The sequence below is a fragment of the Lygodium microphyllum genome, chromosome 30 (genome assembly GCF_053477565.2).
Source record: "Lygodium microphyllum isolate KBCC chromosome 30, Lygodium_microphyllum_v1.1.10, whole genome shotgun sequence".
Lineage (NCBI taxonomy): Eukaryota > Viridiplantae > Streptophyta > Polypodiopsida > Schizaeales > Lygodiaceae > Lygodium > Lygodium microphyllum.
The window spans coordinates 29,317,491-29,344,481 of record NC_141164.1 but is presented as its reverse complement, the minus strand read 5'-3'; positions in this window follow the sequence as shown (position 1 = coordinate 29,344,481).

The window sequence follows — 26,991 nt, the reverse complement described above, 5'->3', positions numbered from 1 at the left end:
GGGCTTGTTAGAGTCTCTACCATGGCCATTACCATTCTGTTGACCTCTCACAGTCAATGCATATAATGTATAGGAAGTATCCATGTTCTTTCTATTCACCTCTTCTATCAAGAGGGTACACTCAATAGCCTGCAATTTTAGCCCATCCTTAGCACAGAGAGCCATATAAAAAGTGTTCCATGACTCAGGTAGAGTACCAAGTAGAAATAAAGGATGCAAAGTATCCTTGAACTAAATCTCCTATGAAGCTAAATGGCTGATAATGGAGTGAAACTCATTCAAGTGTGCAGACATAGAAGTCCCTTCCTTCATTCAAAGGCTCATCAATAGTTTCAACCAATATATTTGATATGCAAGACTTTGCTTGTCATAAAGATTCTTAATTTATATCCAAAGCTCATATGCAGTCTAATTTCTAGTTATTACAACATTGTAGTGAACCTACTTAGAGAGTGATAAAATGATTGTGGACTTGCATAGCTCATTCGGTTCATCCCAATCCTCAGTCGCGATGTTTTTGGATTTGCCATCCCCATTTTTGAGTGGTCTAACATACAATTCATACAAGCATTAAAACTTGCCATATCATGGTCTTCCAATAGTTGTAATTGGTCCCATATAGTTTCTCAATATTGAAGATAGTACTATTGTGGAACCACTAGCCATAATGAGACCAAGCAAGTATACAAAAGGGCAAGATAGGTTGCCATAATACCTTGCAAATCAGCCCCAAAACCACTACTAAATCAAGTGGGAGATAGGAGACGCTGCCAAAGTAATGAGCTATCCACAAATTGTAACTAAAAGACTGTTAAGTCTAGGTGACTACCCTCAAAGAGAATGCATAAAACTAAATAGGGTGTTGTAATAAACTACAATAATATCCCAACAACCAACTATGAGCAATGAAGAAAGAAGAAGCTAAGAACAATCAACACTAAAGACTATCGCAATTGTAGTGTGAAAGAAACCATACATATAATTAGCATAAACATCATGCACAGGGTGGGTATCAAAAGGTAAATGAAGAGAACTGCTAGGTGTATAACCCATTGAGCAAAGATCAATACATAACCTAGAAGCACATGGATACCCTGACAACATCTTGACATATATAAGTACCAAGTCCAAGCCAAGAGATCAAATCAGCCCATGATAGGGTAACCGCATCCAATAAATATCAAGAGAGTATGTACATGTCACAATGAGTTCCTTTGTCTCACTATGATTAACTACATAAACCAAATGCTCTATAGTACACCTAAGTGCCAATGTGGCTCAATACATAAAGTCAAGTAGCTCCCACTAAAGTAAAATTTGAATGCCAAATGAGCAAGCAAAGCTCAAAACATCATGCCAATGACATCTATACATCCAAGATCCATAGAGCATACATCCGAAAGCATAAAATCCAATAGATTCTTCAAGCCCATAACTACATAAGCCATTGAAGTAACCAAGGCATGTGACCACTGCCAATATCAATGCAAAAAATCTCATATCTTAGCTCAAAAGAATACCATAGCATATTGGAAAGTATACATGACAATCAAAGTAGTGGTACATCCACTAAGTATCTCGTAAAGCATCAATGAGCATTAGACATAACCTTTTCACTGATAAATGCTTATTGCCTTGTTATTAGCACTGAAACGACAATGAAATGTGAGCTATTTCAAGCTCAAATTAGTCCCAAAAGCATAGCCATACCATCCAGGCACCGAAATAGCATCCTTGAAGCATCAAATGTACATTATGGAATTTAATGTTTGTTGTCCAAACCAGAACAGTTATGTTCAGTGTCAAACAGAGAACAAAAAACTACACATAATCAACTTTGTGAGTACCTAGATTTGTAGATCTTGCCGTGCTATTTGTTTCTAGCTATAGAATATCTAAATCCGATATTGTATACTAAAGTCATGGCTAAAATACGATAGTGATGTCAAGTTTCCCAAGCTATCCACGGCTTCTACAATGTGCTCTATATCCACTCAAAAATGGATAAAATGGTTACTTCTTAGCTCAAAATAAGCACTCAACAAGGTTTAGTTAAGCCTGGGAAGCTCCTCAACAAGCATGCAGCAAGCTGGAACAAGCCGGAAGAAGGAAAGACTTAATTCATACCTTGAGAGAGAAAGAAACAATGGCTGCCAGAAACCTTGAGTTGAAGCTTTGAATTCAGGTTGAAGCAAAGGATGAAGAAGCTCCTCGAATTGTTGGCTCTGCTACTAGTTGAAGGGAGTGAGCTCATGGTGGAAGCATGCGAGTGGAAGCAAGAGCTATGGAGATGGAGAGAGAGAGAGAGAGAGAGAGAGAGAGAGAGAGAGAGAGAGAGAGAGAGAGAGAGAGAGAGAGAGAGAGAGAGAGAGAGGATGTGGAAACTCCAAGAGTCACAATGTGTGAGTGATTTTCCCTTTATTCATATGTCACTAAAAGAATAAAGAATGAAGTGACAATGATGGGTGCCCGCCACCTGTAGCATACATGTGTGTGGGTATTGTCAGTGTAATAATACATAGGTAGCTAGGCACACACGCCTTTACCCCCAACACCGTGCAATATTGATTCATTTAGGCCCATGAAAGACTGCAATATTCCTATAATGGACGGTTGGCTTAGTTAGTGGGGTCTAAAATATCCTAGTTGGAGATGACACTTTACTAGGATAAGTTTAATACCCAAGAGTATGTAGTGATATATGTTGCAATTCTCTTTGTGCACTCTATGCACATTCATGTTGGTTTTTTCCAAATGGTAGAGGACATTGCTCATATGCAACCACAAACTTGTTTGAGTCAGTGCATGCAACCTAGTGGGTGAGGGCTTCAATGGGACTATTATAATGTATGGTGCACGTATTAGTGATCTAGCTAGTGTTTTACTACAAAAACACAAAACAAAATGGGTTCATTGGAGGAAAATTTCATGGTGTAGGACCTAGTGTAGAGAAGATTTTAACCCAACTACAATAAGGGAGTAGTGCCACACCAATAGTGGCAACATGGATGGTGGAGGAGGTGATAGTTGGAATTGAAATGCATCAACAACTTGATTTTAGAGGTGACAACATAACTTGATTTTAACAATCACTTAATTCTTTATTCTTTAAGTGATTGTTAAATAAGGGAAGGGTAGTCACACCTTGAGACTATTGGAGTTTTCACATCTTGTGTCTCCCTCTCTTGCTCTCTTACTCCATCAACTATAGCTTGCATCTCTCTTAATTTTGCTTGCTCGTGCTTCCACTCACACTCCACCTTTCAATTGCTATCAAAGTCTACCATATTTGAGGAGCTTCTTTATCATTCACCTAATCCCAAATTCAAAGCTTCATCATTGTTTTATGGCAACCATGGCTTTAGCCCTTCAAGATATGCATTGTGCTCATGCTTCTTCTTGGCTTGTTTCCACCTATTAATGCTTGCTCCAAGGGTGCAAATGACCCTCCTCATCATTGCTTGAGGCTCAATAGTGAGCACTAGGTTCAACAAAGGGGGCAATAATAGCAGTGTGTTTTATGCAACATTTCAACCTCTTGTCCTTGCTTTGCTCAAGCACTCCTCTAGCTCTTAGGCTTCTTAGCTACTTGAATTCTTGGTATTGGTTGGTTATATTTGAATATCTTACTCATTAACTGTGGAAGAATGCAAGCCTGATGTATACACTCAAGAACAATATGTATTGAGCTTATCATTGCTCATATGATGCCTTTAGAGCTTGGTAATGATGCTAAGATGTTATGGTAATATATTAAGATGTTCATTGGCCTTACTTGAGCTCAAATAGCTTAGTTTATCCAAGGTTTTATTATTGTATACTACTTGGGTAGTAAGATTTTTTACTGGGAAGATTATGCCTGTTGAGGTTTGGTGCCATTTGGCGGTTGACCAAAGGCTTTGTCTACATATTCTCAATATTGTTGCTTGATTCAAGGGCTTCTTTTTATGTTGCCCCACATAGGGATTGGTTTCAGTCCTATAACAATATGACAAATACTTTGAGACTAGAAAATAACTTGGTATTGGAAATTTTTGGTATTGGGAATGTACAACTACAACTTCCTTTAGGTAGCTCTTTTACTATGCATAATGTGCATCATGTACTAACTTTGACCAAAAGCCTTCTATTTGTTGGTCAGTTGGATGATGTAGGCTATTATCTATCTTTTGGGGATTATGCATGGAAGATTAAATGTAGGAATCTTGTCTTTGCTCAAGGTGCCAAGGTTAGCAACCTCTATCCTTTATTTGTATCTTGATATATTGACCATGTTTTGGCTATGGTTGATACACCACATGTATCTTTATGGCATCATTACCTTGGGCACATATCCCTAAAGGGAATGAAAATTCTTACTTGTTTGCAATATCTTCTGTCTCTTGATGACAAAAGTTTTGATCCTTGTGACCATTGTCTTTATGATGGCAGGTAGGCACGTAGTTATCATAAGAGGTTTGGCATTATACGTATGGATGAGCCTCTGGCTCATTTGCATTCTGATATATATGGTACCATGCACTATCAGTCATTGGGTGGTGTGAAGTACATTGTTACATTCATTGATGATTATTCACATAAGGTCTAGGCATATCCTATTGAGCAAAAATTGGATGTCTTAATATGTTGAGATGGCAAGCTTAACATGTGTAGACATTGATGATGGATTGCCTGGTTAGATGGGTCTACACATCTATGCTTAGCACATTGATGGTTATTATAATCCTTACATGGCCAATGACTTACCATTTATTATATTTGGTTTGTTATATCTACCTACAACTTATAGTGCCTGTCGATTAATATAGTCACTTATGCATTGTTTGACTTAGTAGGCTAATTCTTTTAATATACTTTGTATACATTGTATTGTGTGAGAAAAAGAAAGAGATACTAGTAAGAAAGCTTTTTGATCTCCATCTCTCTTATTGTATTCTTAAGTGAGCTTCCTCTTATGTGTATGGTGTGTGTTTTGCACAACAACTCAAGCAAGTCCTCCTAGCACGTGATTTGTAACATGATATCAGAGGAGCTGCACTACTAATAGAGATTGATTTTAGAGGTTGAAGTGAAGCAAGTCCTCCTAGCACGTGATTCGTAACATGATATCAGAGGAGCTGCACTACTAATAGAGATTGATTTTAGAGCTGCACTACTAATAGAGATTAATTTTAGAGGTTTAAGTAAGCAAGAAATGAGTAAGAATCTCTTCCATTCTCTCACTCTTTCTCTTGGATAGTGCTTGTCGAGGCACCAAAAGCAGGACAAAGCAAAAATCTTAAATTGCTATGAGATTTAGTATACAATCAAAGTATAATATATTTTATAGACATGCCCTTTAGGGCTGATATGTTGCCTACTAGGCTTGAAAGTTAAGTGCTTGAGGTTAGATGGAGGGAGAGAGTACCTCTCTAATGAGTTCAGTGACTTCTCGAGATTTCATGGGATAAAGAGATAATTTACTTGTAGATATACCCCACAATAAAATGGGTTTGTAGAAAGGCACAATAAGCATATTACAAAGTTGCCCAAGCATTGATAATGAAAAGAATTTGCCAAAATATTTTTGGTATGAAGCCATTTATATTATGAATATAACTCCCATAGCTACAGTTCATGGGATGATCCTTAAAGAATGCTTTATAAGCAAGAAGCCCGATGTGTTACACATGAAAGTGTTTTGGTTATATTGTGTATATTTATATGCCAGATGAGATACAAAAGAAGCTTGATCCAATGACTAAAAAATGTATTTTTATTGGGTACTTTTTAGAACATAAAGGGTATTACAATTATAACCCTGTCATATGTGAGTTCAGAGTGAGTAGGGATGCTATTTTTTTATGAGATGAGTAGTTGGTATGCATCTAGCAGTGATACGTTGGATGATGATGATGAGATCACAATTCTTATCTATAGAAAGAAAAGCAAGAATCATAACCTTAGTGAACTAAAAATATCATGTGATACTACATTTATAGTTTGTCCTTGTTTTTGGTCAAAGAGACTAAGGAGTAGTCCCACATCTTCACATGTATCTATTAGTACTATAGGTAAATAATAAAAAGAAGAAGAAAGTGTCATATGGTAATGATGTATCTGCTTGTCGCTTGGGGTTTGATAGAGATTCTAGTGGTTCAGAGAGTTTGGATGATGAGCTTAACAATTAGGACACTAGGTGTAAAGGCTGCATTGATTGATCTAGTAGTACATATGTTTAGTAGGGTTAGATACCATGTTAAAAGGTTTGGTTGTAAAGGTTATGCAGCTTATTATTATGCATATAAGTTAAAGGTGGTTGAGGATGTTGTGTCCACTTGTTTTGAGGATGCTATTGGTCATGCTCATTAAAATGTAGCAATGGATGAGAAGATGGCTACATTACAGACCAACAAGACTTGGAATCTAGTACCATTGCCAAAGGGCAAGAAAGCTATTGGCTATAAGTGCGTCTAAAAAAGTAAGCATAATGGAGATAGTTCTATTAGCAAGTATAAGGCTAGGCCATTATGCTCAAACATGTGGCATAGATTATGAAAAAACATTCAGTCCAATTGGTAAGATGGCAACTATTAGGTGTGTGATTGCTTTGGCAGAAGCCAAAGGTTGAAGTTTGTAGCAAACAGACGTAAAGAATGTATTTTTACATGGTGAATTACAAGAAGTGGCATATATAGAGCAGCCAGTAGGTCATGAGGATTTAGAGCCTCTCATATATGTGTGTAGATTAAAGAAGTCCTCTATAGGTTGAAGCAAGCACCTAGAGCATGGTCTGACAAGATGGGAGAGTGTCTTGCCAACATTGGCTTTTATGCTTATGATATATTGATCACTCACTTTTTGCGAGAAAGGGACATATGGGTTTGGTCATCATAGTTATCTATGTGGATGACTTGATAATTATATGTGACAATGATAATGGGATTGTTGCAATTAAGAACGTTTTGAAGAAGAAGTTTGAGAGATGAAGGATTTAGGTAAGCTAAGGTAATTTCTTGATCAAGTATGGTATGATAGCATGTAAGCCTCTTTCAGTGTTGTTGAAGCAAAATGTGAAGTAGAGTACAATGTTGGAGATGAGATAGAAGACCCTATTGTATTCAAGGGGACAATAGTATGGGAGTTTGATTTACATAATTATCACAAGGCTAGACTTGAGCTATATTGTTGGCCTTATCAATATGCTTACGTAGATGTCTAGAAATTTTCATTTGGATGTAGTTAAATGCATATTGAGATGTGTGAAGTCCACTTTGCATTATAGACTTTTTTATCAGGCAGGCAGGGATATATAAGTGTTTGGCTCTATAGATGCAGATTGGGTTGGAATAGAAGATTTACCAGCAGTTTTATGTTTTCCCTTGGTAGTGCAGTAGTTATGTGGAGCCCCAAAAAGCAACCTACAGTACTTTATCGAGTAGAGAGGATAAGTATAGAGGTGCTACTATGGTAACATGTAAGGTGTTACTATGGTAACTTTATTGTGTAGAGAGGCTAAGTATAGAGGTGCTACTATGGTAACATGTGAAGTGATACGAATGTAGAAGTTATTGGGTGATTTGGATGTGCATGTAGATAGTCTAGTTATCATTCATTGTAATAATATGAGTAGCATACAATTGACTAGGAACCCTATGTTCCATGCTAAGACAAAATATATTGAAGTGCATTACCACTTTGTAAGAGAGAAGGTATTTGCAGGTGAGAACGACTTGGCATGTTAATAGATATGGTTAGATAGTTTACATTGTCATGAAAGCATTGGGTGGAGAGAAGCTTCGAAAGTTTTAAAGCTTACTTAGAGTTGCAGAGATACAATTGAGCTTGAGGGGGAGTGTTGAGATGGAAAGCTTAACATGTGTAGACATTGATGATGGATTTCTTGGTTAGATAGGTTTATACATCTACAACTAGCACATTCGTGGTCATTATGATTCTCACCTGGCCATTGACTTACCACTTATTATATTTGATTTATTACACCTATCTACAATTGGCATAATTATGGCAAACCACTTTCCTTTATATTGTATCTTATCTATACTTTCTGTGCATTGTATTATGTAAGAAAGGAAAAAAAAAGCAAGCAAAAAAATGTTTGCATTGCATTATGTAAGAAAGAAGAAAAAACAAGCAAGAAAATGCTTTGGTCTCCATTTCTCTTCTTGTATTCTTGAGTGAGCTTTCTCTTGTATATATAATGTGTATTTGGTGTAGTAGCTCAGGCAAGTCCTCCCACCATGTGATTCATGATATTAAATACCTTTCAACATTGGCTTGCTCTTGTTGAGAATCAATCTAGATATAGGTTGAAATGTGTAAGGTCTGATAATGGGAGTGAGTATGTTTCTAAAGCATTTGAGAAATTTTGCGATGAGTGGGGTATCAAGCATATGTTGTTGACTACCCCATACACCCCACCCTAGAATGGTATTGCCGAGTGCATAAACAAGACCATTTAGAAAAGAGTCCATAGTATGCTTAGTTAAATAGGCTTACCACATCAATTTTGGACCAAGGCAATTACTACTACCATACATTTGATTAAAAAATCCCCATGCACTACTATTAGTTATCATGTTAAAGAGGAGGTACGGTCTAGAAAACCTCCCTCATATGCATATCTTAGAGTCTTTGGATGTGAGGCTTTTTGCCACGTACATGAGGGCAAATATAATAAGTTGGATCCTAGGTTAGCGAAATGCATTTTTCTTTGTTATGGGAATGTAAATAAGATGGGATATCACCTATGGGATCCACAGGCTGCTCGAAAGATTATCTGTATAGCCACGATGATCTTTTTCATGAGGAGAAGATGCATAAGCAGCTTGAGCAGGTGTAGTTGAGATACCCATGGTGATCTTTTGGGATGAGCCTCGTATTACCATCTAGCTAGCTAGATAGCTTGCACCTGATGTTCTACTAGCCCATGATCATGGTATTGGATAGGATGTACATGCCCTATACCCTACTTTGAGATGATCTACTAGAGATAAACATCAACTTGATCGATTTGTGCCTTATATGGACTATGTTACAATGAAAAATTTTGGTGAGACCCTTACTTATGAGGAGACCATGCATTGTGATGATAGTTACTCTTGGGAGAGAGCCATGCAGTCTTAGTTTGATTCACTACAAAAAAGTCATACATGGGATTTGGTTTCTTTTCCCAATGGAAAACATACATTACTATGCAAGTGGATATACAAGTTGAAGAGTATCCTTGGACACCCCAAGCCAACATATAAGGTTAGATTGGTTACTAAGGGTTTCAAGTAGGAGCATGATGTTGAATTTGATGAAATCTTTTCTCTTGTTGTCAAGATGACTATCCTACGCTTGGTTTTTGACATTGGTTGCATAGCCAAATTTGGACCTTTATCACATGGATGTGAAAATTGTTTTTTTGCATGGGGACTTGCATGAGGATATCTATATATAGGAGCCTAAGGGCTTTATAAAAAAGTAAAAGGAACACCTAGTGTGCAAGTTGAGAAAAAGCCTTTATGATCTTAAGCATGCATATGGAGAATGATATCATAAGTTTGATAATTTCATGCATTCACATGAATATACTCAAATGATATGGATCCTATCTCTATATGAAGAAGGATCATGATGATAGCCTTATTATCTTGGTACCCTTGTCGATGATATGTTGATTGCTAGGAGAGCTCAAAAGAGTTGGATGTTTTGAAGGCTCAAGTCAAGAAAAGCTTTAAGATGAAGGATATGGGGCAAGCCTCATATATTCTTGGTATGCATATCATGCAAGTTCGTTCTAAGGGACTCCTTTACTTGTCACAATAGGCATACATATAAAAGGTGCTTGAGCAATTCCATATGTAGGATGTTAAGCTTATTAGATGTCATTTACCTTCCCAATGTAAAGGTCAATCAAGTTGATTATCACCAATTAGATGAGAAAAAGGCCAAGATGGCAAAGATCCCTTATGCATCCATAGTGGGCAGTTTGATATATGCCATGATAACCACTTGCTCTAACATAACATTTGTAGTGCAAGTTAAGGTACTTTGTATGGGTATACTTGGCTGGCGACATTAGGATGCTGTGAAGGGTATCATGGGGCACCTAAAAGGCATTGCAAATATATACATTTGCTATGGTGGCTAGGATACTTTAGTCCTGGGTTACATTGACTTCAAATATGCAGGATATGTAGATAGTAGGAACTTCACCTTTGGGAATGTCTCACTTTTATTAGAAGTGTTATTTCTCAGATGTCCAAGGTGCAAAAATACATGGGCTTATCTACTGAGACAAAGTATATTACATCCACTAAGGCTTGCAAGGAGGCCCTATGGTCAGATCATATGGTGTGGCAAACCTTGGTATTGCTATTACTCCTATACTACATTTAGATTGTATGAGTGCTATTCAGTTGCCCAAGAATCCTTGGTCTTCCATGTGAAGACAAAGCATATTGAGGTATGCAATCACTTCATTAGGGAGGTGATTGAGGATAAGTTTGTTGAGCTTGTCATAGCAATTGCAAATAATCATGAGAAACTAATGGAACATACTGGATCATGGGGAGTATGAGGTGCCATTTAGATAGATCACACATACCACACACACGTACAATCACAAGGAATGCTTGCAAAATAGCATAATAGCAACAGATAAGATATCGACAAAAGAAATGACTTACATGGACATGATCGATTGACCACCCTAAGTGATCCACATTCTGAAAAATTTCGAGGCGACCTCTCCACCTATGCGATCGAAAGCTTTGTGAAGTACATGCATATAGGTACCCATATCCTCGTATTTAGGCAAATAATAATAATAATATACATTATACCCTGACTCAAATCAACATGACCATAGAAGATTGGACTAAATTAAATCACAACACACAGATAACTAAACCACACATGACTAAGTTGGTCAATAAACTGAGATTGACAACCATGTCACCCATCACCCACCCCACGTAGTGCTTCATTTAGAAGGAGAGTTGTGCAAAGTGAGGGGAATATAACATTCAATTGAATGTAAATTTTAATGATTAATTAGTAATATACAAGTTTTATTAAGTGATAAAACTTAGTAAAAAATGACAATTCAATTTATTCATTAATTAAAGATTATTAAGTTTCATTTCCTAGACATTCTTCTCAACTCAAGGTCTCTAAATGTACGTTCAATTTTATAAATTTAATGTATGTGGAGTGCTTTCTTATTAGCACATGTATTTGTGAGATGACATATTCATTTTATTACAAATTAAAAATGTTTCTATAGTGCATGATGGTTGGTTAATTTTAATTAAATTATATGCGCGTAGCACAAGTACGTATAAAAAATGTGATCAATTGGTTCCTTTTAGCACTTAGTTGTGACGTTTGGTATAATAAAAAGAAAATAAGGAAAAGAAATGTGGCACCTGGAGGGGGTGTAAATGCAAGTGTATCTGAATGCGCACATAATTGATGTAACATGGAAGGATCATGACCATGATGCAATCGAAAATATGAAAAATGTACAACATAATGAAAAATTTTGGTTTTTTCTAAAGTTTTTCAATTTTATTTAGATGTTTGGGGTTGGATTTTTAATAAAATATATATGCTATTCACAAAAAGACAAAGGTTGAAAATTGGTAATGGAAATTTGTTCGATTTTTCCAAAAATTTAGGTAAAATTTCTAGCTATTTTATAAACGATCAATGAATTTTTAATGAACATTTTGGGTTTTTGTGATATTTTTATTTTTATTTTCTATTTTTATGTATATTTTTGGTTTATATACATTATTAACATTTTAAGAGAAGATTTTTTTTTTGTAAGATTTCTCATTTACTTTAAATTTCTATGATTTTTTATAAAAGTTTTAATGTTCTTAGTGTTTTTTGCAATTTAAAATTACAGGAATGCGTATATCCGGGATTGGACTACATGTTGACTATGTGTGAACTAGCAACAATCCCACCCCATGGACCAAACCACACGTGCATCTGCTCATGTGAATGATCGCTTAAATGACACACACGCATACCAAGAAGATCCGCGGAACGACCATCATGGAGTGCGGAACACGCAAGAAAGTCACTGCAGTCTTGCATGAATAGCAGCTTCGTAGGTGAAAAATGACACATGCATGCACGTGCTTCAGTGCATGATTGGGGGCCTGCCTACATCAGGGAAAGTGTGTGGGGACGTAGAAAGCAGTTTTTTGGGGGGGGGTCAATAAAAGGGGAGGGGGTAGGACTAGGGTTTGGGGGGGGAGGGTAGACAATAAAAGGGAGGGGGGGGGGGGGGGGGGACAAAGGGTTGTAGGGGGAAAATAAGGTGTGGGTAGGGTCTGGGGTGTCCAGGGAGGAGGGCGGGTAGGATAAGGGGATGGCGAGGGTAGGACTATGGGGGGTGGGCTGGGTAGGGATGGTTAGGTTGGGTGTGTTGGTGGGGGAAGGGCTAGCGGGTGAGAGGGTTGGGCAAGGTGGGCCTTGTGGGAGGGTTGGTGCGGAGGGAGGGTAGGGCAAGGCGATAGAGTCAGGGGGAGGGGGCATGGGGAGGGGTAGACGTAGGGGAGGTAGGTGATTGCTAGCGACACAAGGTGGATGAGCTCGATGCTGGTAGTGCAGGGCGGGGAGAGGTAAGTTGATGAAGAGGGGAAGGGAGAAGCCGAGGAGGAGGGGGAGGAGAATGCATGCCAAGTTGGGGGGGTGAGGAGGAGGGGGAGGAGGAAGAGGGGAGGAGAAAGGGGAGGAGGAAGAGAGGGAGGGAAGAGAAGATGGTGGGAGAGGGGGAGGAGAAAGAAAGCAACAAGGAGGGGGGAGGATAGGAGAGAGAAAGAGGGAGAGGAGAGGATGAGGGTTGGAGAAAGAGAAAGAGGGAGGGAAGAGAGAGAAGAGCGGGGTAGAAGGGATAGTTAGGGAGGGGATAATTATTATTTTTTAAATATTTTTAAAAATAAAGGTTTGGATTGGTTTTTTTTCTTAAAATCATAAAAAATAAATGGCATCCCCATCCCGCGGACCAATGCGGGGCAAGGGTAAAAAAATTTACAGTGATTGGATGGGACTGGAAAAATCATGCAATGTGTCAAATGTGACACAATGGACGTACAAGCACACATCCCGAGATGAAAACCGACCATTCATGCAACATGTGGGGATGACGAAAATACAAAATTCATGAGAATATTAATTTTGGAAGATCTAAACATCAGATGAATATGTCATAAAAAGAAAAATTGGGCAAGATGACTGGGGAAAGGAATTGGACCACACCCTTAACACATCCGGTGATAAAATAAGCGTTCACATGAGAAAATGTCCAAAATTGGGCACGAGAAGACACCCAAAAATTAATTCAAGAAAATTTGTCAGTTGGAACGAAGTGTGAAAAGAAGAAAAAATGTTTGAGATGAGGTGTCGGACATGCTCATCATGTTAGAACATAGTTCCAATGAGAAGAGGACCCATTCTCATAGAAAAAACACCAAAAACACATTTGAAAATGAAAATAGAAATTAATTCGACAAAATCCGATGGGCAAAACCAAGGGGAGTGAAAATGGAAAATGTTCATAGTAAAGCATTAGACAGGATGGATAAGTGAAAACACACTTTTGAGAACAATGGGGCATGTTCACATGGAAAAAATAACAAAAAGACACATGCAAACGGGGTCGAAAATTAATTCAAGAGAATCAACACATTGGAACAAAAGGCAAAAAAAAGGAAAAATATCAGGGTAAAAGTGTTTGATAGGGCTATCAAGGTAGACATGCTCTTGGTGGAAGAAGAGCACGTTCACATATAAAAAGGGGCAAAAATGCATAGGAAAATACACGTAAAAATTAATAACAAAAAATTGGGAGGTCAAAATGAGGGGAAGAAAAAAGAAAAAATATCCGAGGGAACTAATAACTTGAGGCTATCCTCCATACAAAATGCCATTTTGATGAGAAAAGAGAGCGTTCACATGAAAAAGTAAAAATATTGCGTAAATATAAACCCTCAAATATGTAAAAATAAATAACGACCAATCCGTGCATTAAAAAGATGGGCTAAAAAAAGAAAACAACTTAGAAACATAAAGCATGGCAAACTTTTAAAGGATATAAGAGGTTTTGCATCTTTTGCTTCTTGAGCTATCCATTCAACATCATCAACACCACGAATCTTTGAAAAGATATATTGAACAGTGTTGAATCTCCAACCATCACGACACCATCATAAATCAAAATAACCATCACACACACACAATTAACACAAAATAACCATTTGAATGGCACCTCCAAAAGAGAGATATCATTATGACTCATACAAAATTACATTCATGGGAATTAATGAAGATGATCCCTCTTAAAGTCTTGGTGATTATGGAAGTGATTCATAGATAAAGATTTTTCTACAAAAGTCTTGGGAGGATTTTGGAAAAACTACAAGCAACACATCCTCTCCATTAAGACAAGATATCTACTAGGCAAACAAAGGGCATGGAAGTACAAGATATCCAATTGTTGGGGATCAATAGTCACATTCACATTCATGCATATCTTTCACTACAAGGATACGGAGGCATAGCAACGACGCTTTTCGACGTAAAATAGCGGCGTCGCTATTAGCATCGCATTTGGACGCTAATAGTGACGCAAATAGCGACGATGCTTAGATGAAAAAACGTGGGCCGAAACCTGAGCACATTATTTTGCACGAACAAACGAAAGAGAGAGCGAAAGGGAGAGCGAACTCCATCTTGCATTTGAGAGGGAGAGGGAGAGGGAGAGAAAGAGAGAAAGAGGGAGAATGAAAGCTTCTCACTGCCGCTGCCGCCATTCGTGAAGAAGAGGAGGAAGTGTACAGAGGGCGAAAAGGAGCCGCCGAATCCATCCTCGGGCCTTTACGGTGAGTGCGTTATTCCTTCTTGCTTTATTTTTGTTTTTCCTCTTTTTCTTTTACTTATTTTTGTTAAAAATCATGTGTATTGAGAGAGGGAGAAAACATTAAACATAATAGGGAAAGAGAGAAAAAGAGGGAGAGGGAGAGGGAGAGGGAGGGAGAGGTTGTTGTTATTGTTGTTGTTGTTTTATTTCTTCTTTTCTTTTTTTATTATTTGTTGTTGTTGTGGTAGTAGTGGTAGTGGTAGTGGTAGTGGTAGTGGTAGTGGTAGTGGTAGTTGTTGTTTAATTTCTTATTTTCTTGTTTGTTGTTTTTGTGGTAGTTGTAGTAGTGGTAGCGGTAGCAGTAGTGGTAGTTGTTGTTTAATTTCTTATTTCTTGTTTGTTTTTTTTGTGGTAGTGGTAGTGGTAGTGGTAGTGGTAGCGATAGTGGTAGTTGTTGTTTAATTTCTTATTTTTTTGTTTGTTGTTTTTGTGGTAGTTGTAGTAGTGGTAGCGGTAGCGGTAGCGGTAGTGGTAATTGTTGTTTAATTTCTTATTTCTTGTTTGTTTTTTTTGTGGTAGTGGTAGTGGTAGCGATAGTGGTAGTTGTTGTTTAATTTCTTATTTTTTTGTTTGTTGTTTTTGTGGTAGTAGTGGTAGTGATAGTTGTTGTTTAATTTCTTATTTTCTTGTTTGTTGTTGTTGTCATAGTCGTAGTAGTAGTAGTGGTAGTGGTAGTGGTAGTGATAGTAGTAGTTGTTGTTTAATATCTTCTCTTCTAGTTTGTTGTTGTTGTGGTAGTCGTAGTCGTGATTGTAGTAGTACTACTACTAGTAGTAATAGTAGTTTTCTTGTTTGTTGTAGTAGTAGTAGTAGTTTTTTTTTCTTTTCTTATTTATTGTTGTTTAGTTTTCTTGTTTGTTGTTATTGTAGTAGTAGTAGTAGTTTTTTCTTCTTTTTTTGTTTGTTGTTATTGTAATAGTAGCAGCAACAGCAGTAGTAGTAGTTGTTGTTTTTTATTCTTTTCTTGTTTATTGTAGTGGTAGTGGTTTGTTATTGTGGTAGTCGTAGTCGTCGTAGTTGTGGTTGTAGGAGTAGTAGTAGTATTCTTGTTTTTTGTTGTTGTAGTAGTAGTAGTTTTTTTTTTCTTTTCTTGTTTATTGTTGTTTAGTTCTCTTGTTTGTTTTTGTTGTAGTAGTGGTAGTAGTAGTAGTTTTTTCTTCTTTTCTTGTTTGTTGTTGTTGATTTTTCTTCTATTCTTGTTTATCGTAGTGGTAGTGGTAGTAGTAGAGAGAGAGAGTTGTTGTGGTAGTCGTAGTCATGGTCGTAGTCGCGATTGTAGTAGTAGTACTAGTAGTTTTCTTGTTTGTTGTTGTTGTAGTAGTAGTAGTTTTTTTTCTTTTCTTGTTTATTGTTGTTTAGTTTTCTTGTTTTTTTTTTGTAGTAGTAGTTTTTTCTTCTTTTCTTATTTGTTATTATTGTAGTAGTAGTAGTAGTTATTTTTTTTCTTCATTTCTTGTTTATTATAGTGGTAGTGGTAGTGGTTTGTGATAGTTGTAGTTGTAGTTGTAGTTGTAGTCGTAGTCATAGTCATAATCATAGTCGTAGTCGTAGTCGTAGTCGTGGTTGTAGTCATTGTAGTCATGGCTATAGTAGTAGTAGTGGTTTTCTTGTTTATAGTAGTAGTAGTAGTAGTAGTTTTTTTTGTTTTCTTGTTTATTGTTGTTTAGTTTTATTGTTTTTTGTTGTTGTTGTAGTAGTGGTAGTAGTAGTTTTTTTCTTCTTTTCTTGTTTGTAGTAGTAGTAGTAGTAGTAGTAGTAGTAGTAGTAGTAGTAGTAGTAGTAGTAGTAGTAGTAGTAGTAGTAGTAGTAGTAGTAGTAGTAGTAGTAGTAGTAGTAGTAGTAGTAGTAGTAGTAGTAGTAGTAGTAGTAGTAGTAGTAGTAGTAGTAGTAGTAGTAGTAGTAGTAGTAGTAGTAGTAGTAGTAGTAGTAGTAGTAGTAGTAGTAGTTGTTGTTGTTGTTGTTGTTGTTGTTGTTGTTGTTTTTTCTTCTTTTCTTGTTTATTGTAGTGATAGTGGTAGTGGTAGAGAGAGATGTTTTGTTAAAGGAAATGAGAGAGGGAGAGGAAGAGAAAAAGGAAGAAGGAACGAGAGAGAGGGAATAAACATACAACATAATAAAGAAAGAGAAAAAGAGAGAGAGATGGAAGGAGAGGAGAGAATGAATGGATAAAAAACAAAGAGAGAGTGGTGGCGAGGTTTGGTGCAATACTACGAGACAAGAAACACTCCAACATACGTTAATTTGTAGGTGGGTGGAGACTTTACATACGTTCATTTTTGCTGAGTTACAAGTGAAGAAATCCCTTCTCAAACAATTTAAGAAAGAAAAAAAGAATGATTAAAAAAACAAATTGTTTGTCATAACGTAGAAAAAATGGAAAACGATGAAGGTCGTGATATTCAAGATCACGAGGCGTATCTTAATCAGCGTGTCCCACGTCCTTGCTCTCAATGTAAGCTAGCAATTAGACGAAAACGTCGATTGTCTATAGAACATGCACGATGCTTCGGCGAGTTTTAATTTGAGATCATTGAGCAGGCGACCTTAGATTTTGAGCAAACGGTAAGAAAAATTTATATCAATCATGCATTGTATTCGCAAGCTAATTTAATACCATATACAAAAAGATTGGGTGTGGCTGGCAAATTTTCTATCCAAGGAGGTGATGTCTCGTCCCAAGGAGGAGTGCACCCTTTGCGGCCAGTTAGAAGAGTTCGTGGGCGTGTGATGGATGGAGTGCTTGAGCCAATCCACCACTTGGAAGGTACTATCCAATCTATACCATCAATACCAGAGGAGACATGCATCCTCCGAGACTTACCTACAATCTTGGAGCTTGAGATAGAGGCAATGATCAATGCATTGATGCCCATGGATGTCGAGACTTCTGATCCGCTTAGAGAGGAAGCATCCATACATTATATGATGGGTGCCGAGTATCTCGCCTGAAAACACTGCTTGCACTCCTAAGTGTGTAAGTAAAATACGAGTGGAGCGATGCAAGTGTGACCAGTTGTTCAGGTACCTTGTACGTACGCTTCATTGATTTTTTTTCGGCACTATCATTAAAAACATTTGTGCTTTTTCAAGGCGTTTTATGATTTTTTTTTCTGGTTACTGAAGTATCATATATTACCACTTGCAAATACCATGCTTGAGTCTTGTGATGATGCACGATGTGTTTTACGAAAGCTTGGCATGGACTATAACAGCATCCATGCATGTATCAACGATTGCATACTGTTTTGAGGAGAATAGGAGACTATGGAGACATGTCCAAAGTGTGATGCTGGCAGGTATCGACAGGACTTGTAAGGGCAAACCATCCCTCAAAAAGTTCTTAGACACTTTTCGCTTATTCCCCGCATTAACCACATGTTTCATACGTCCGCCGGCATGGCGAGCTTGATAACGTGGCATGCGCAGAATAGGTCCACAGATGGAGTTCAATGAATATCAGTGGATTCATACGCATGGAGCCACATTGACTCTACTTTCCCAGGCTTTGCTCGAGAGCCAAGGAATCTTTGGCTCGGTCTTGCAATGGATGGCGTGAACCCATTCGGTTTGCGCTCAACTTCTTACAGTGTGTAGCCTATAGTCCTTGTCAACTACAATATCCCTCTATGGATTTCTACAAAGAAAGGGCATCTCATCCTTAGCTTACTTGTTCCCGGTTGTCACAAAGTCAAAAATATGGATGTGTATTTTCATCCATTAGTCGATGAGCTTAAGATTTTGTGGGAGGAGGGGGTCATCGTGCAAGATATGAGCAAGCGCAATGGTCGACGGTCCGCCAATATTCGAGCCATTCTCATGTGGACGATGCATGACTTTCTGGGATTTGGAGAGTGCTTAGGTAAGTAGGATTCCGTTCTCGTTGGTAATATCTATCATAGCTCGTTCAAGTTTGTATTCACTGGATAGAGATGTTGGGACAAGTCTGATTACCTCAGGTTATCATGCATGTCCATTGTACGGGCCACAGTTAGACTCCCGAAGGTCACGAACCATGAAGAAGATGGTATATCAAGGACATGCCGCTTTCTTGCCAGAGGGTTATGAGCTCAGGGAAGGTCTTCTTGGATGACCTCCAGCACGTATGAATGCCCAAAGCTAGTACGAGTTGAAAATGGTCCACATGGAGTCACATCCAAACGGAATGCGACGGTTCTCAGTTTTCTATGAGTTTCCATATTGGACCCACTTATAGATCAACCACTTGTTGGATCCCATGTATACTTTCAAGAACATGGGCAGCTTGCTATGGGACCACATCACAGGAAAGAGAGACACTATAGGGGCACGAATGGATTTGAAGGAGGTAGGCAAGATGGAGATGCTTTGGCTGTAGTCGAGTGTTGATAGTCGCTTGCAACTACCTCATGCTCCTTGGATTTTGTCCACTAAAGAAGAGCACATTGTGAAGCAAATAGTCAAGTCTATCCGCACTTCGATGGGTATAATGCATTCTCTCAGGTCTGCATTTTCTAAAGATGACCAATTTTATCAGGGTTAAAATCCCATGATTGACATAAGATATGTCAAGTTTGTACTACGAATGGATTGTAAGTGGCATGCGTATGTTGCTATTTGGAGTGTAGTCATTGTTCATAATGCTTTCTCGTTTGTGGTAGTTTGTACTACCGATCGCGATTGCAGGATGCCTTACTCCAAAAATACGCGGGGCAATTTACAGGTTGTCAACTTTAGTGCAATGGATCTCATAGAAGGAGATTAAGATGTCCTCTATTGAATCCACGAGGCGGGGAGCAGTGGAGACGGTTTGTCTTTTTGAGAAATACCTACCTACCAACATGCTCACGATACAAATCCACCTTCTTATGCATCTTGTAGATGAAGTGGAGATTGTTGGACCTGTCCTTACACGATGGATGTTTTTCTTAGAGTGCTTCATGAAAACCTGAAAGACTTTGTGCAACAACGAGCTTGGCCATAAGGTAGCATGGTTGAAGGTTGGTTGGTGTTTGAGGCATTAGTGCATATTTCACAATGGCTACCAATGGTGGATTCAGACAAAAGTATGCTATGGTCACTAAAGGACGATGATAGACTGATCGGAGATGTGGTGGTTGGAAATGGGGTAGAAAAAAAAATGGATGCTACAATGGAGGAGAAAGTGAATTGCTTTTGTATGTTGCACCATGCCTCTATGGAGACGTGGCTCTTTAGGTACCAGCAAGCTAGGAAAGATCGAGAGGAAGCGCGATTTGAATTTTGACGTAGTACGTGCCATCAATCGACTCGATATCCTGAGGGTATGGAGGAGATGCCGTGGTTTATGTCAACGGGATGATCTCAATAGAGGAGTGGAAATTCTCGAGGGGATGTAGTCCAAAGGTGATGACATGTTTAGGGTTTATCTTATCTATATTTTATATGGGATAAGTAATTGAGTGTTTTAATGTACAATACAAAATATATAGTGCAATGTGGTTGCGCGGATGACATTTTCACGTGGAGCGTATTGACAAAATGCACTCCACAATAGATGGTGGTATCATGGCAAGGTTCAAGCAAGAGAGTCGACGACGAGCAACGGATCCAAACACGGTTATAGATGAGATGGAGTATTTTGGAAACTTGCAAAGTATTATCATGGTGGATTACCGTAGCTTCTCCATGATCCTATTTGATGTGCAGTGGTTCAAAGTGGTACTTAACGGAGCTGGAGTAACAGTTTGAGGTCTATCTGGATTTCTCAAAACAGATTCAGAAAAAAAATGGACGGATTTGCGCGACACGTTTGTGTTGCCCGCCCATTGTGAACAGGTGCATGAACTCATGTATTTTTTAATTGTATTACGACATGGTACATGTCACAATAGTTAAATCTCTCTTGTATGTGATTGTGAACATGTAATTTTCTATCCAAACCCTTGACAACCTCGATGGTGGTATGTTATACCTTCAGCTCCCCAAAGTGTGAGAGTATATGATCAAAGTGATGTTCCGAGCATAGATGAGAACAATATGCAAATAGAGGGGTCGATATTGCAAGGGGTGGAGGTCACCGAAAGCTTGGAGTATGTAGAGGAGCCAACATCGGGTAACAATGATGAAAATATAAGAGTCCAAGAATTCTTTGAGAACGAGGTGGACTCATTCTTTTGTGGTGACATGTCTATCGACCTTTCAGTGTATACGGAGTTGTGTTAGGAGATTGACATGGGACCATAGGATACTTCATACTTGGAGCATCCATCTACTCAATTCGTTGACGAATCGCTTATAAGGGTATATAAGATATGCATTTTAAGTAAGATTATTTTTTAAAGATTTATATATTACCGTGCTTTGTATGATTTATATTGATTATGCTAACATCATTTTTTATTTGTGCAGGTAACCTTTGTGGATATTTAGATCATCAAGATGAGTCGAGGGATGAGCGATGAGGAGTTGTAGGAGATCTTCATGTGTATGTCTCCAGATTAGATGGCGAGATTCAAAGATATGGCGGACCAGGAGCCGTCTCGGACACCGTCAGGCCGCTCTATTAGATCTTCTTCAGTGCGCTCTGATGCTTGAGTTTCTAACAGGCGAGGTCGATACTTTAGACTTGGGCCAGACAGAGGGAGTGATTTAGGGGGATGTTGCAGAGATCCGGATGCAGTGACCTCACGATCGGCTCGGGATACAGGTGCTACTCCTCGCTTTCGTGGCAGGTCAAGAGAGTGTGGCTCAGGTGGTTGCTGTGGAGGTACGGACGCGGTGTCTCCGTCTCATCGTTCTACTAGAGTTGCGTCACCTTCGAGATTTGTTACACTTGTGGGGAGATCTACTCCACTCACTTCGACTTTTGCTCAGCCGTCCGCAAGTGGCACCCCTATGGGTGCTACTCCGATAGATACTATCACAGTAGGTACACCAGATGTATAGGGGTCTCCTAGATGTGCCGGGGAGCGTGGTCGCAGGTGGGAGAGGACCCATCTTAGGCATACCCCTCTAGGGTATGCCTACCTTGTAGATGATAGGTCAGGAGCCATCATCATGAATGATGAGGGGAGAAGGGTGATGGCTTGCATGAGAGAGTTGTGCCAACAAGTTTTTTGGCACAACATCTTGGATCATTGAAAGAATATACTGGAGGGGAGCAAGGACTACATAGTAGCATCCTTGCATGAGGAGTTTCCGGTACCAGCCGTAGCAGATAAGTTTTCTATAGGTTGGATGATGGAGTGCATGCGTGCATATATGTCACACAGACGATCGGACACACACAAGGCACTCAAGAGTGGGGCTTCAAAGCCCGAGTGGATTAGACGCGGACGACTGGCGGCGACTCAGGGATGAGGCTACAGATTCTCCAAGACATTGGAGACAACAGCACGAGGTGGCGAGGGCATGACTAGAGGCCGGAGTGGTCCATCATCTTGGAAGTAGCGGCAGCCACAGGACATATCTGGAGGACTTTGTAAGTTTTTCTTTTGTTTTGCTTGCTTATTTTTTTGCAATATCCTTTGTATGGACAATCGTGTTTCTAACAGTTGTATTTTGTTTTCTTTGCAGCACTCCATTACAAATCGTGATCCCACCGGCCTTGAGACTCGATATGCAGAGAGGCATGGTCTCACTGCATTGATCGACCGATTGTATGGATGCGGCGGCCCTGTAAGTCACTCATCTTTCTTGTCCATAGTTACCATGTTTAATTAGAATGCATTATTGTATGGTGGACTGATGTATAGTTGTTTCTTTTTTTGCAGAGTCCGTTCGATGCTCCTTTTCGGCGGGACAAGGTTTCGGATGGCAATGATCTATAGCTCGCCCTTGGATCCCTGGAGCTCACATACCCTTCTTTTTTGGTCATGTGATCTTTGTAGACATTTTCTATGTAGTAGTAGTATCTTGCCATGATTGTATCGATCGCTTTCATTATGCAATCATGTATTTATTTCATGTATCAATGTTATGATTTAAGTACATTTTATCTTTATTTACACAAGCATTGTACACATTTCTGAAACTATTTTGTATGGCCCAAATAAAGCACATAGTGCTATATGCTGCCTTGCTACAATTTTTTTTCTCCTGTTACCGTCGCTATTAGCATTGCAAATTTATTGCACGCGTCACTATTAGCATCACAAAATGCGTCGCAAAGAGTTGTTATCAACGTCGTTATTTGTGTCGATATCAACATTGCAAATGCGACACTGATACCGATGCAAATAGCGATGTTGATAACGACGCTGATAGCGACTGTTCTATGGCGTCGCCAATAACGATGTTTTTTGTGACGTTGGGGACAAATTTATTTATGAACATTTTCATCGCTTTTAACGTCGGTATAATGCCTATATCTTGCAGTGTTTAGGATCGACTTTTGATCATTATGCAAATACCGATGCATAAATGCTAGATACCAAGCAAAGTGAGCAGTCAATCTCATTGATGTATCCGAAGACTGTAAATGCTGTTGAGCAAAATAAAGATAGTTTTGAAAGGCTTTTCCATTCTCGTGGAATTAATGGCCAATTGATCAGAGGTCCTATAAGTGAATCTTTTGAACTCCATCCCCGTCGTCTAGGAATCTTATCATCAAAGCATGTAGCCACTAACCAACTAAGGGGGATGAGGGATAGAAGTGGTAGGAGAAGGAAGATGAACAAGTGAGAGAGGATGAAGGGATGGGTAAGCAAAATAATAAAAGAAAGAATGAGCTAAAGAGGGATTAGCTAAGAACTTTGGAGAATCAATTAAAAATGATGTCAATAAATATACTAGAAAAGTGAAAGAAATAGTTATAGATGGGGACCTCAATAAAAGAATACTGAGTAAAAATAGGAATTCAAGGAGCACCTTGAGGTTGAAATAAAAGAGGTAAAATAACTTGTGAGCTAGATTTATAAAGGGAAAGATAAAATTCATATCTATGGGTCATCTGTGCTGATAATAAGATAAACAAGGGATTGATGGACCGAAGATAAATCTACGATGATAAACATCAAAGAAAGATGAATTAAAAGGGGGTTGTTTTGAAAGATGGGCTAAGAGATCCACCCTCAGTTGGTTAGTGTTCTGCATATGAACAGAACTTTGTTTTGGCGTTGATTCAGGATCACAGAGTCAATTATGGTATGCTAAGATGTCTCATGGCAATCAACCACTTTGGAGGAATATGTCAAGAATATCTTATCTATCTACAACTCCAAATATCTGACATACAATGTAGCTTGTAATACCACATCCCCCACATACCAGGCCAAGTATTCATCATCTAGGATCAACAAATCACCTCTCAAGTACATATAAGGCATCAACATAGTATTTGTAGTCACAGAATCTTCAAAAACCATTCTAGCCACTTTAGTCAACAAATCAACAGACCAAGTTACACTTCAACCATCCTTTGGAAGAGGCAAATCCATCATTAAAAGCTTGATATAGAAGGTCAACTTGTGTTGCTGATAGTGAATAAAGAAAGAGTGGTTGGGAGGAATAAACTCTTGAGACTATACGAATGAAGACCACAACAAATCCATTCTAGACTGAAGTCTTTCCACCTTGGCTTGGAATAAAGAGCATAATGTGGCATTCCTTTGCAGGACCGCTAAATCTGCAGCATGGGATAAGAAAAGAATTGGCTGTGCAATAGGACTTTGTAAAGTAGAACGGGATTGAGCCAACTATTCCTTGAGTTGTTGAATTTGAGTGTTGCTCTATTCTAGGATTGCATTAGCTTATTTAAGATCTTTTATTTGGGCAGCTATCCAAGCTTCTAGCTCTTGAGACTTCTTCAATAATTTGTCCCTCTCCTCAGTCATAGTGACCACTTAGGATTTAGTCTCAACCAACTGCGTTTGCAAACTAGAAATGTCCCCTTTTTGGGCATCAATGATCTTAGTCTGTTGCTCCAGGTACAAAGGTCAAAAAATCTTTCTTAAGTAGAGGCTAGCTCATTATTTGCTTTATTCAAATCCTCCTTGGACTATCAAACCTCTTTATAATAAGAAGAATAAAGCTGCTGGATACATGCAGTAATCGAGAGTTCAATAGAACTCTTAATGTCTTTACATAAGAAAGAAATTATGTCTCCTATTACTAGGTGATGCACAGAGGGATGGAAATCTCCAGAGCACCATCTCAATGTGCTTTGAAAAGATTCGGCATTGTGAGGAAAGCTGGGTATTTGCTAGATTGAACAGGAATGGAGACTAGAGGAGGAGAAACTGGGGCTGATTCAGTCACTCATTTAAGTCGCTTCCTCTGAATGACCATAGGAGGGACGGGATAAATATTCTTAATGACAACATCACTACTTTTAGTAGTAGGCAGAGGAGGAACTTCTGGAGGATCAACTAGTAATGTAAGAAATTCCTTTGTAGTGGCATCATATGCCAAGAAAACAAAAAGATAAGAATCAAATGTGACATTAGTCACATTACCCCTTGTGGCTCTAATAAAATGTTGATCCATCTTTGCTAGGAGATAGGAACTCCAATCAATGGTAATTCCTTTTAGCACTATTCGAGAAGCTATGAATAACTCCTTTGAAAGGTAGTTAGAAGAGGTTTTGGTAGGCATAAACCTGTCTTGAAGGAATTGGCATAATTGCTTCCAGACAGGATTGGAGATCATGGATACACTATGCATGAAGTAGTAATAACCCTTTTAGGGTCCAAACCATCATGGGTCTGCTTCTACAACAAGTTTAGAAATTCCTCATTAAAGAACACTTGACGAGTAATAGGAAAAGGTTTGCATTTCACAATATGGTAAGAATAGAGCTTTGCCCAAGCTCTTAGGCATCATGTGGATAATTGTTCCCCATACAAGACCATACCTCTTATTGTAAGAGGCTAAAAACTGATCACATACATCTGAATTCTCTAGGATAAGTGGCAATGAAAGTGTCACAAACTTGGATGATTCTACCTTACTAATACGATTTGAATCCAGCAACAATGAGTAGTCATGAGACACCAAGGGAACATACTGGACTGGGGGAGGAGTACAAGGCGCCATTCTAATGGTTTACACACATCACACTCACACACAGAAAATTACAAAGAATGCATGTAAAACAACCAAAATAACACGAGATACAATATCTACCACCACAGAAAACAAAACTCATATGGATTTGACCAACTGACTGACCACCCCAAGCAATCCACATTTTAGAAAATTTTCGACATGACCTTTGCACTTATGCGATCGAAAGCTTCATGCGATGCAGACAATCAAGCACCCAATATCCTTGTATCAATCAAAAAAAGAAAAAGAATACACATCGTATCCCTGACTCCAATCAAATACCAAACCAAAACCCAAAATCAACTATTAACCAAACCTTAACTAACCAAGACGATCAATAAGGACTACCACATCACCCACCCCACGTAACACTTCATTGAAAAGGAGAATGTGTAATGCGAGGGGAAATGGGAATTTAATTGTAGGTTCATTTTATAATTTAATTATCAAAGGGTGATTTTTTAGTAGATAATAAATCTTAATAAGAAAATAAGGGTTTATTTTATCCATTAAAAATTTATTAATTTGTATGGTGCTTATTAACGTTTTTGCACTACGTCCAGACTCTCAGTCTCTAAATGCAAGTTCGTTTTTACAAACTTATGTGTGTATATAGCACATTTTTTAAAAGTGCGTGCACTTGTGACAGTGGATTTATTTTATTATGAATTAAAAAGTATGTTTGATGCATGAAGCGCGTGTTACATGAACGACTGGTTCTTTGTAATTAATTAAAATGTATATTTAGCGTGAATGCGCGTGAAAAAATGTGATCAATTAGTTCATTTTTAATAATTAATTGTGATGTTTGGTGCAAAGGAAAAAAAGAAAAGGAACGGAATACGTGGAGGAGAGGAGGGTGTGTATGCAAATAAATTTTGAATGCATAATTAGAAACTGATGTGATGCAACCACAATGGAATCCAAAAATAAAATCCAACGAGCTGAAATATTTTTGCCAACATAAGCTAAATAGACCAAACACCATAGTGAATATTTTGTAATAAATTTTGATGTGTTTTTATTGTAATATTTTCATTCAATTATATCCATGAGATATGCAG